General features: G+C 38.1%; 1 long non-coding RNA gene across 1 annotated transcript; it reads right to left on the bottom strand.

The window, feature by feature from the left end:
- Positions 1 to 881: 881 nt before the first annotated feature.
- LOC307028052 lies at positions 882 to 5339 on the bottom strand. Its single transcript, XR_013804828.1, has 3 exons — positions 2913 to 5339; positions 1604 to 1919; positions 882 to 1374 (listed from the first exon to the last, which is right to left on the bottom strand). It is a non-coding gene; the product is annotated as an uncharacterized lncRNA (long non-coding RNA).
- Positions 5340 to 12640: the final 7301 nt, after the last annotated feature.

Raw genomic sequence — 12640 nt, forward strand, 5'->3', positions numbered from 1 at the left:
TCAGTCTTAAAGAGCCTGTGACAGCCTCCCAACAACTGTTGTGCAATGAAATATTGGGCTACTAGTAATCTCGAACCGTCAGCTTAAAAAAGAAGGTGTGATACCGTTCCGATAAATATCAATAATTTCAAACATCGCGGGGAAATTCCTTCGACTCATTTTGAAGTTTTGGGGGAAGCCGGAAGTGACGTCAATGCGGGAATGCTTCACTGTGCGGCGAGAGAGCCAAACACGGACGAAGTGTGTTGTCATGCGTAGAAATTGTGAATTACTGAGTTTAGGCCCGTTAATAACGTTTTAATGAAGTTGACTACACTGTAAAAAACAAAACAATCAAGGTACTGGCAGCAGCGGCTGCCAAACAAAAACCCTTAAATTAAAGTAAAATACATTAACTTAAATAAAGTAAATAAGCCATTAATTTACGGGAATTGTCCTTAAAGATTTTACAGGAAAACACTGTAATTTTACAGATTTATCTGCTCTTTTTACAGTCAATAAACTTTAATAAAAGTACAGCACTAATACTTTAACGTGAAAACACTGTAATTTTACAGATTTATCTGCTCTTTTTACAGTCAATAACCTTTAATAAAAGTACAGCACTAATACTTCTACGGGCAAAAAACCCGTAAAAAAAACTGTCAAATGACTGGCAGCAGCGGCTGCCAAACAAAAACCATAAAATTAAAGTAAAAATACTTTAACTGAAATAAAGTTCAAAAGCAATTGTCCTTAAAGATTTTAGAGGAAACTTTCCGCTCTTTTCAAAATCCATTGTCTTAAAATGTTACATTAAAATACCTTAAATAAAGTTCTGATGAGAAAAACAGTTTTTTACATTTTTTTTTAATTAGATTTATCAAACACTAAAATAAATACAAAACCTAAAGTTCTACAGCTAGAATACTGTTATTTTACAGCTTTTTTCTAACATTTTCCAATCAAACAGGTTCAACAAAATGACATCACAAACTTTTCTGTAGGAAACAATTACTCTGAAAACTTAAAATATAAAAATATTTTTAGAATTATAGTACAATTAATGAATACAGCATTTCATATTTAAACATACTTATAAACAGTAGAAACAAAAAGTAAGTTGAATTTTTTAAGATTACTTTGAAAACTTCTCAACTGAAAATAACAGAAATTGCTAAATGGTGACATATGTTCACATTGTCAATTTGAAGGAGCAGTGTGCAGGATTTAGTAAGTCTAACATTGGGGATGTAGGTTCCAACCAATGGATAACTTGTTCACTCACTCTCCTATCCCAAGTTTGTAGGATAATGTATATTGGCCAAAAAAAACTTGAGGCCCAATCATGTTTCCTCTGTCCATTCTGCGCTACTGTAGACGTGGCAGTGCAACCTAGAGCACAAAAAGATCAGAATCAGAAACAAGTTTATTTCCAGGTAGGTTCACATACAAATAATTTTTTCTTTTAAAAAGTAGTAGTGAACTATATTAAGAACACTGTAATAAAAATATAGTAAGATAGAAATAAAATAAAGCAGTAATTTACATCAAAATAGAATACAATAAATTATAGAATATAAAATATGTGCAGTAAGCTATATTTAAACATTGCATTATTTACCATCCTGTGATCTCCATTATGTAATGCATAGAGTCTGCGTTGTGGCTGAGGTAAAGTGTCAGTAGGGGGGGGGGGGGCGAGCCTTGTTGAGATGGCGAGAGGTTTTGGTCCTGATGGAGAGAGGTTCTGGTCCTGATGGAGAGAGGTTTTGGTCCTGATGGAGAGAGGTTCTGGTCCTGATGGAGAGAGGTTCTGGTCCTGATGGAGAGAGGTTCTGGTCCTGATGGAGCGCAGCCTCCAGCCAGAGGGTTCTGTTGAAGGCAGAGCTGAAGTCCACAAACAGGATCCTGGCGTAGGTTCCTGCTGTGTCCAGGTGCTTGAGGAGGAAGTGAAGTGATAACTATTAGTAAACCATAATGATGGATGTTATTATCAGCAGCTGCCAATAGATCCCCTAAATCTTGTATGATGGACCTTTGAAGCACACACACACACACACACACACACACACACACACACACACACACACACACACACACACACACACACACACACACACACACACACACATTATTGAGAGCATCCCAAGGGCATTGATTATTTCATAAGTTTAGAAGGGGGGAACATAGTCTAACAACAGTTAGCTTTTGTTAATGTTACCTCGAGCCAAACTTGTGAGACTTGTTTCTGAAATCCCTTTCTCTTAAAGGTCCCATGTCATGGCCATTTCCACTGATCATAATTCCATTGTTGAGGTCTACTAGAATAGATTTATACTGTACAATTTTCCAAACTCACATTGGTTTCTCATACAGCATCTCTGCAAACTACGTGTATTCACTGAATTTCACTCTCTGCCTTTCACGGCTCGTTGTAGCTCCAATAGCTCCAGCCCCCACCCTCCCTGTGAGCACATTGTGCTCTGATTGGTCGGGACGTTGTGAATCGCGCTGAGCTCCGTGGAGGTGTGGTTTCCTTGTTTAGCGACAGCGAAACACAGCCAAACTCATCCTGAGCAATACCACTAACAGTCTATTTCCTTAAAATGGTACATATCGCTGAATCTATATTTTCATCTTCAGGTGATTAAATCTGCATAATGTCCCTGTAGAATAACATTCGAGCATTTTGTAATCCAGTGAGAAAATTCAAGACCAGTAAATACTGATTGATTAAACAACACTAAATAAAATGTTAGTGTATTCTTCAAACTCAGACTCTCTGCTGCAGCTGTACCTCAAAGACAAAACAATTGTCTGATGATCATTGTTGAACAAGGTCTGATTTTCCTGTGCAATGTGGGTTATTTTTAAATACTTTACTAAATCACATTCAATATTATGTTAGACACAAGTTAGTTATTACTCACATATCAAAGTCTTTCCATCTGCAAGATGGAAGAATAGCTGGGTGCTGCCTGGAGAGACTGATGAGGGACACAGGCTGGCGTCAGCAGCTTTCCACACAAAGCCATCACATCTTCTCTTCCATAGTCCTCACTGTCCACTGGTCAAAAGAGTGAACATCACAGCTGTCATGTTAACCCTTTGTTACACAACATACAACCAACATGTGTCAAAAGTGACCCAAATTAGTTTTAATTGTAAATATCTTAGCAATAAATTATTTTAACCATTCAGGATTCCAGGTATTCCTCAATTAACCTCCTTCTTCTTTCGTGTAATGTCAGAGGTCCAACTCGGTGTCGTGTAGCCATGCCCGCATCTCTGGTCCTAAGTCGAAGAGGCTGGCTTACGAGGGTGGTCTATATAAAGGGCAGATGGTTATTATATTTTCGGCAGTCTGTTCAGGGTAACCGCACTCGCATGTAGAACTGTCTGCCAGGCCCCACTTCTTCATTGATTACTTGAAGCAACCGACCCCAGTTCGTAGGCGGTTTAGTGTGGTCCATTGCCGGCGTGGTAGGTCGTCTCCTCCTACGGCGCCATCTCCTGGGTCCCAGATGTAGCGATGGATGCGGGAGGGCCTGGCTAGCTCCCACTCCTGCTTCCAAGCAGCCGCCAACCATGCATCTCTGGAGAGGTCCTCAGAGGTGGAATTGAGAATCTCTTGTGCTGCCTTGTTGAAGGGGAGGCGGGACTTGAGCCTACTTAGGGGCGCTGCTCTCGTTGTCGTGTTATGCAGGATGTGCCAGTCATGCTTTTAGGCTTTCCTGGCCAGGGCGAGGGTGGCACCCTCCCGTCTTTCGGCCGGCCGGAGCTATTCCGGGACGGGTGGCGCAGTGGTTTGTGCGTTTGATCATCAGATCAAGGGGTGTTGGGGAACTCCAGTTCGAAACCCGCTCCCGCCCCATTGCTTCAGGCCGTTGTGTCCTTGGACAAGACACTTCACCCGAATTTGCTCCTGTGGGTATTGTCCACAGTACATGTATAATATCAATGTGTACTTGTAAAAGCGCCTCGATGACTTTGAGGTGTGAAGATGGGCGGTGTGGCGCAGTGCATTGATCAAGGGGGTGAAACCCGCCGCCGCTGCGTCTGTAAAGCCGTTGTGTCCTTGGGCAAGACACTTCACCTGAACTTGCTCCTGTGGGTATTGTCCACAGTAGATGACCATTACATGTATGTATGATCTGTATATGTAATGTGTATTTCTAAAGCGCTTTGAGAGTCATTGATAAAGCGTTATAATAAATATAAGGATTATTATTATTATTCCCACGAAGACTGGCAAGAGGGACACAGGGGTAGGCTTCAAGCATCCAGTTATAATCCTGAGGGCGTTGTTGATGACCACGTCAACCTTACTTGCGTGAGGGTTTGTGCTCCAGGCTGGGGCGCAGTATTCCGCTGCAGAGAAGACCAGGGATTGGGCCGATATTCGCAGCAATACACTTCTAAGGCACAACATGGGTCAAACATTACCCGTATTCTTTTGCTATGTTATTTCATGCATGGCTGAGTGTTTCTTTACTATACATTCTCAAAAATAATTAATTTTAGCAGTGATTTGGACCAAGCATGTATGATGTAGTAATACAAAAACTATGTTAGTTCACACAGTGTGACATTAGCTAGTCATGTTAGCTTGTAATATATAGAGCAGAGCTAACTAGGAAGTTAGCCGAAAGTTAACGGTTAGCTGTTTATGCTATGCTAGCTGTTGGCTACTGAACATTAACAAACTAGATTCCGCTGTAAGAAAGCTGTGAAACTTTACATTAAACTTGGCGACAACACTGTGACACCCCGCTGCATGTTTATGTGTAATTCTCCCGTGTTGGAGACGAGAGGGTGGGGGGGCAGCACTGCAATAAGCTGTAAGCCAACGTTAGCAGCCACCTGTTAAGCTAGGTTTCTCGGGCGCAACATCTTGCAAGAAACAGCATCTCAGGGCTTCTTAACATTTAGCAACCTATTAATGATGCATACCAACTTAACGGGAAGAAACTCAGCTAACTACAGATCTAGCGATTCATTTCAGACAGTTTGAAACGCGAGGGCCGTGATTGGTACGTGATCTGCCCTCGCTCAAGGGAAAACCTCCAGCTTGACTTGAGACCGCCCCCGTGATAGATAAATGTAATTATAATGAAGCCAGCTGCAATGGATCATTGATCCACCAGGGGGTGCAGTGGGGTTCCACACTGGAGCTCATGTGAAATAAAGTCAGATACAGTACGCTGGATGTACAGCGGAACTTTGTTAAGATCCATATGTCACGGATATCATACTCTGTGCTAAATAAGAGACATGTAATCATTTACAAAACATCACCATGTTGTTATTTAACAAAATAATGTTGTTTAGTCGTTAAAAAACGAACGGGAGGAAATGCAGCCCGTCTCTCGATTTTTAATCCTAATTTAATTATCATCTTCACCACGATCATTTTTGTTTATGTTCACCGAATTGACATGAAATCACTGACACATATGAATATACTGTATTCAACTTCATTAAAACGTTATTAACGTGCCTAAACTCAGTAATTCACTAAAAATATTTATATTTTAATGGAGCCTCGTCGGCAGATCAGGATCCCAACGCGCAGCAGAGGGATATTGGTCTGCATGACGGGTGTTATTTTCCCCATAAGGAACAAGTCGCTGCAAATTATCCCGCTTATTACATGGCCACATTCTCAACAAAGTAACGACATGATTCCCAATATTAATTTAAATGCTTTTATGGATTTAGAAAATGTTTTTATTGATTTAAAAAATAGTTGTATGTATTGATTTAAATTGACATGCATCCGCTAAGAAAAATAGTCCGTTGTTACCGTTTTTTAAACAGTGTGAATGAAACGGCAGCTCTCTCCCCCCTGATCTTTCTTCTCCAGCAGCTAAATTACATTTACAATTAACAGTAGGTTACTCTGAGTGACCATAGACTGTATGTGACAAGCTTACAGTTAGTGACGTAACAACATCATAAAAGCTGTTGGGTTGAAAGCAATACGGGAGGTAAAAATAACTAGAATAATTGTGATTTATTTATTGTGGCTTTTATGTTTTTAGGTATAACATTTTATGTAATTCAGGCTTATAGTTCACCCTTCTCTAAAATCCTTCAACAATGACAATATTCATTGTAATTTAATAAATCCTTCCAACACACATTGTAAAAAATAGCCTACTGTAAGTTAAGAAATCATTTCAATATGTACATCTTCTGATGTAACAACAATAACATTATAAATAGTAACATAGCTGAACATGGTATTGCACATTTAGCTTTGAGTGTTACTGACCTGAGATGTTTTTATTACATGAATTAAGGTGACTGAGGCTTTGATATGCAAACTCATCTGTATGAAAAAGCTGACGAGGATCCGAGCCCCCGGCTCCCCCACCCCACGGAATATCGGCTTTAAAATTAGGAATAACAGAGGATTTCAGCAGTCAGAACAACTAAAGCAGCAGTGTTAATAATAACAGAAACGCCAAAGAGTCACATCTAATAGAAATATATAAAAGCATTTATTTTAATTGTGTAGCAGTCAGTTTATCATTTTGGCAGCACTGTTGAGCATTTTGAAAAGGTATTTTCATGCCTCTGTGCAAGGCTTAGTCTTTTTATCTTTATAGCCACATGGTGTAAAGTAACTAAGTTCATAAACTCAACAAGTACTATACTTGGGCACAATTTTTAGATACTTGTACTTTATTTAAGTATTCCAATATTTTGCTACTTTGTTCTTCTACTCCACTATAGTTCAGAGGTACATGGTGTACTTCTACTCCACTCCATGTATTTAATACCTTTAGTTACTTTACAGATGTGGATGAATGATGTGAAATATAATCAAGTGTTGAATCAGACTTTAGTTCCACCTGGAGTAAATCCACAAGCTACCCTTTAGTATACAAAGTCATTCAAACTAGCTGCACCTTTACCAGCTTTGAGAACACTTTCATGATCAATCATTATAAAACATATCATATATATTATTCTGAAATGGACCAATCTGCACAATGACTACTTTATCTGCACAATGACTACTTTACTCAAGTACAAGATCAGAGTACTTCTACTTTTACTCAAGTACAAGACCTGAGTACTTCTACTTTTACTCAAGTACAAGACCTGAGTGCTTCTACTTTTACTCAAGTACAAGATCTGAGTACTTCTACTTTTATTCTAGTAAAAGATCTGAGTGCTTCTACTTTTATTCTAGTACAAGATCTGAGTGCTTCTACTTTTACTCAAGTACAATATATATATACCACCTCTGTTTATAGCCTATGAAAAAAACTATTAGAAATAGAAGGCTAAAGCTAACGTTATCAGATAGTGACAATATATGCTAGCTAGCTAGCTCAACGATTCCTTAAATAATATTGCCACAGAAAAACTTTTCAGTTCACATCACGCTCTGCCGCTCCGACAGGGAGCTCTGCTGTGAACACCTGAACGGCCCGTTCTAACAGCTGTTCACCAGCGGTCCAGTCTGTGCCACAGTGACTCCGGACGCGCAGTTAATATTAACGAACAAACCCGTAGGTTATGTAGCTGCTCAAGCTAGACCATCATCTCGGAGCAGCAGAGCCTTATTATACATCCATGAGAGCAGAGCCGACAGGCAGGAAGACTCGAGCACACAGGTCGCACTTCATTATAATATATAAAAAAAGAACACCATGCGTGTCATGATGGCACATAACAGCTCACGGCCGCAGATTACTCCGGGTCCCAGACCCCCCATACCCCAAAAATATTTGTATTGCAGATCGACATCAATCACACAAACTACCTATTTTGGATTCAAAACGGCAAATTTCGACAAGTTTGCATCAAGCACAACTGAAACATAACATCTGAAACGATGTAACAACATAATATACTTTGATGCAGCTTGTGATTTGAGGAGTGAGGGACACGGCTTAGAACGGGCGTGTCGCCTGGCAGGACAGGAGAGTGTGCACCAGTCTGCCTTGATCTATGAATTCTTGTCCGTGACACTCACTGCTGGCTGCCCACCAGTAGCGTGGCGTGGGGAAAAAATTAGGGGAAGCCAATAATACTTCCTTTCTTTTGGGTCGGGGGTGTGGTGGTCAATGTAATAACGTAACCAGATGAGTGATTACAGCGCCCAGTATCATTTTACACACATTTGTATCATACATATGCAGGACTTACACACGCCTGTTATCTGACCGACAGGTCCGCACGCACTCTCCAGCCGAAACTCTAATAAGCATTCATTCACAAACTAAATCAGGAGACCTTTAACGTTTTACGTCCGGTTCGCTCCTTTGTTCCTCGCTGTACACAACTCCAGTTTGGGCATTGGCCTGTCATCAGATTGTATTTGTTGTTGCTGCTGCAGCGGAAGTTTAGTACAATTATTGTTGATTAAATACTCCGAATCTCCACCCTCCATAATTGCACTGCGGTCAAGCCAGCCGTCTTTCACTTTTGCGTGGTCAAACCAGCCGCCCCTGTATTTTGAGTGCGCGATTAGTTACAGGTTTACGGTAATGCATTAAAACAACCCTGGGAAGCTGTTGTAATTGACTTTCGAATACATTTTCGAATACATAAGTACATACATACATAAGTAGTTTATGAAACTGCCAGTTTTGTACTTAGTACTTCTTAGAGTACTTGCAAACATAATATGAAGTACTTTTACTGTGTACTTTTTCAGTAATTTGAGTTTCAAAGCCCCCCCCCCAGAGAACAAGAATGAGCATTTTTGTCTAACTTTGGTGTGGGATAAAAAGCATTTCTTCCATAAGTAGTTTATAAAACTGCCAGTTTTGTACTTAGTACTTCTTAGACTACTTGCAAACATAATATGAAGTACTTTTACTGTGTACTTTTTCAGTAATTTGAGTTTCAAAGTCCCCCCCAGAGAACAAGATTGAGCATTTTCGTCTAACTTTGGTGTGGGATAAAAATAATTTCTTCCATAAGTAGTTTATGAAACTGCCAGTTTTGTACTTAGTACTTCTTAGAGTACTTGCACAAATAATTTGAAGTACTTTTACTGTGTACTTTTCAGTAATTTGAGTTTCAAAGTCCCCCCCAGAGAACAAGAATGAGCATTTTTGTCTAACTTTGGTGTGGGATAAAAAGCATTTCTTCCATAAGTAGTTTATGAAACTGCCAGTTTTGTACTTAGTACTTCTTAGACTACTTGCAAACATAATATGAAGTACTTTTACTGTGTACTTTTCAGTAATTTGAGTTTCAAAGTCCCCCCCAGAGAACAAGAATGAGCATTTTTGTCTAACTTTGGTGTGGGATAAAAAGCATTTCTTCCATAAATAGTTTATAAAACTGCCAGTTTTGTACTTAGTACTTCTTAGACTACTTGCAAACATAATATGAAGTACTTTTACTGTGTACTTTTTCAGTAATTTGAGTTTCAAAGTCCCCCCCAGAGAACAAGATTGAGCATTTTCGTCTAACTTTGGTGTGGGATAAAAATAATTTCTTCCATAAGTAGTTTATGAAACTGCCAGTTTTGTACTTAGTACTTCTTAGACTACTTGCACAAATAATTTGAAGTACTTTTACTGTGTACTTTTCAGTAATTTGAGTTTCAAAGTCCCCCCCAGAGAACAAGAATGAGCATTTTCGTCTAACTTTGGTGTGGGATAAAAATAATTTCTTCCATAAGTAGTTTATGAAACTGCCAGTTTTGTACTTAGTACTTCTTAGACTACTTGCACAAATAATTTGAAGTACTTTTACTGTGTACTTTTCAGTAATTTGAGTTTCAAAGTCCCCCCCAGAGAACAAGAATGAGCATTTTTGTCAAACTTTGGTGTGGGATAAAAAGCATTTCTTCCATAAGTAGTTTATGAAACTGCCAGTTTTGTACTTAGTACTTCTTAGACTACTTGCACAAATAATTTGAAGTACTTTTACTGTGTACTTTTCAGTAATTTGAGTTTCAAAGTCCCCCCCAGAGAACAAGAATGAGCATTTTTGTCAAACTTTGGTGTGGGATAAAAAGCATTTCTTCCATAAGTAGTTTATGAAACTGCCAGTTTTGTACTTAGTACTTCTTAGACTACTTGCAAACATAATATGAAGTACTTTTACTGTGTACTTTTCAGTAATTTGAGTTTCAAAGTCCCCCCCAGAGAACAAGAATGAGCATTTTTGTCTAACTTTGGTGTGGGATAAAAAGCATTTCTTCCATAAGTAGTTTATAAAACTGCCAGTTTTGTACTTAGTACTTCTTAGACTACTTGCAAACATAATATGAAGTACTTTTACTGTGTACTTTTTCAGTAATTTGAGTTTCAAAGTCCCCCCCAGAGAACAAGATTGAGCATTTTCGTCTAACTTTGGTGTGGGATAAAAATAATTTCTTCCATAAGTAGTTTATGAAATTGCCAGTTTTGTACTTAGTACTTCTTAGACTACTTGCACAAATAATTTGAAGTACTTTTACTGTGTATTTTTCAGTAATTTGAGTTTCAAAGTCCCCCCCAGAGAACAAGAATGAGCATTTTTGTCTAACTTTGGTGTGGGATAAAAAGCATTTCTTCCATAAGTAGTTTATGAAACTGCCAGTTTTGCGCTTAGTACTTCTTAGACTACTTGCAAACATAATATGAAGTACTTTTACTGTGTACTTTTCAGTAATTTGAGTTTCAAAGTCCCCCCCAGAGAACAAGAATGAGCATTTTTGTCTAACTTTGGTGTGGGATAAAAAGCATTTCTTCCATAAGTAGTTTATGAAACTGCCAGTTTTGTACTTAGTACTTCTTAGAGTACTTGCAAACATAATATGAAGTACTTTTACTGTGTACTTTTTCAGTAATTTGAGTTTCAAAGCCCCCCCCAGAGAACAAGAATGAGCATTTTTGTCTAACTTTGGTGTGGGATAAAAAGCATTTCTTCCATAAGCAGTTTATAAAACTGCCAGTTTTGTACTTAGTACTTCTTAGACTACTTGCAAACATAATATGAAATACTTTTACTGTGTACTTTTTCAGTAATTTGAGTTTCAAAGTCCCCCCCAGAGAACAAGATTGAGCATTTTCGTCTAACTTTGGTGTGGGATAAAAATAATTTCTTCCATAAGTAGTTTATGAAACTGCCAGTTTTGTACTTAGTACTTCTTAGACTACTTGCACAAATAATTTGAAGTACTTTTACTGTGTACTTTTCAGTAATTTGAGTTTCAAAGTCCCCCCCAGAGAACAAGAATGAGCATTTTTGTCTAACTTTGGTGTGGGATAAAAAGCATTTCTTCCATAAGTAGTTTATGAAACTGCCAGTTTTGCGCTTAGTACTTCTTAGACTACTTGCAAACATAATATGAAGTACTTTTACTGTGTACTTTTCAGTAATTTGAGTTTCAAAGTCCCCCCCAGAGAACAAGAATGAGCATTTTTGTCTAACTTTGGTGTGGGATAAAAAGCATTTCTTCCATAAGTAGTTTATGAAACTGCCAGTTTTGTACTTAGTACTTCTTAGAGTACTTGCAAACATAATATGAAGTACTTTTACTGTGTACTTTTTCAGTAATTTGAGTTTCAAAGCCCCCCCCAGAGAACAAGAATGAGCATTTTTGTCTAACTTTGGTGTGGGATAAAAAGCATTTCTTCCATAAGCAGTTTATAAAACTGCCAGTTTTGTACTTAGTACTTCTTAGACTACTTGCAAACATAATATGAAATACTTTTACTGTGTACTTTTTCAGTAATTTGAGTTTCAAAGTCCCCCCCAGAGAACAAGATTGAGCATTTTCGTCTAACTTTGGTGTGGGATAAAAATAATTTCTTCCATAAGTAGTTTATGAAACTGCCAGTTTTGTACTTAGTACTTCTTAGACTACTTGCACAAATAATTTGAAGTACTTTTACTGTGTACTTTTCAGTAATTTGAGTTTCAAAGTCCCCCCCAGAGAACAAGAATGAGCATTTTTGTCTAACTTTGGTGTGGGATAAAAAGCATTTCTTCCATAAGTAGTTTATGAAACTGCCAGTTTTGTACTTAGTACTTCTTAGACTACTTGCAAACATAATATGAAGTACTTTTACTGTGTACTTTTCAGTAATTTGAGTTTCAAAGTCCCCCCCAGAGAACAAGAATGAGCATTTTTGTCTAACTTTGGTGTGGGATAAAAAGCATTTCTTCCATAAGTAGTTTATAAAACTGCCAGTTTTGTACTTAGTACTTCTTAGACTACTTGCAAACATAATATGAAGTACTTTTACTGTGTACTTTTTCAGTAATTTGAGTTTCAAAGTCCCCCCCAGAGAACAAGATTGAGCATTTTCATCTAACTTTGGTGTGGGATAAAAATAATTTCTTCCATAAGTAGTTTATGAAACTGCCAGTTTTGTACTTAGTACTTCTTAGACTACTTGCAAACATAATATGAAGTACTTTTACTGTGTACTTTTCAGTAATTTGAGTTTCAAAGTCCCCCCCAGAGAACAAGAATGAGCATTTTTGTCTAACTTTGGTGTGGGATAAAAAGCATTTCTTCCATAAGTAGTTTATGAAACTGCCAGTTTTGTACTTAGTACTTCTTAGAGTACTTGCAAACATAATATGAAGTACTTTTACTGTGTACTTTTTCAGTAATTTGAGTTTCAAAGCCCCCCCCAGAGAACAAGAATGAGCATTTTTGTCTAACTTTGGTGTGGGATAAAAAGCA

Source organism: Notothenia rossii (genome assembly GCF_949606895.1).
Source record: "Notothenia rossii genome assembly, chromosome: 2".
Classification (NCBI taxonomy): Eukaryota; Metazoa; Chordata; class Actinopteri; order Perciformes; family Nototheniidae; genus Notothenia; species Notothenia rossii.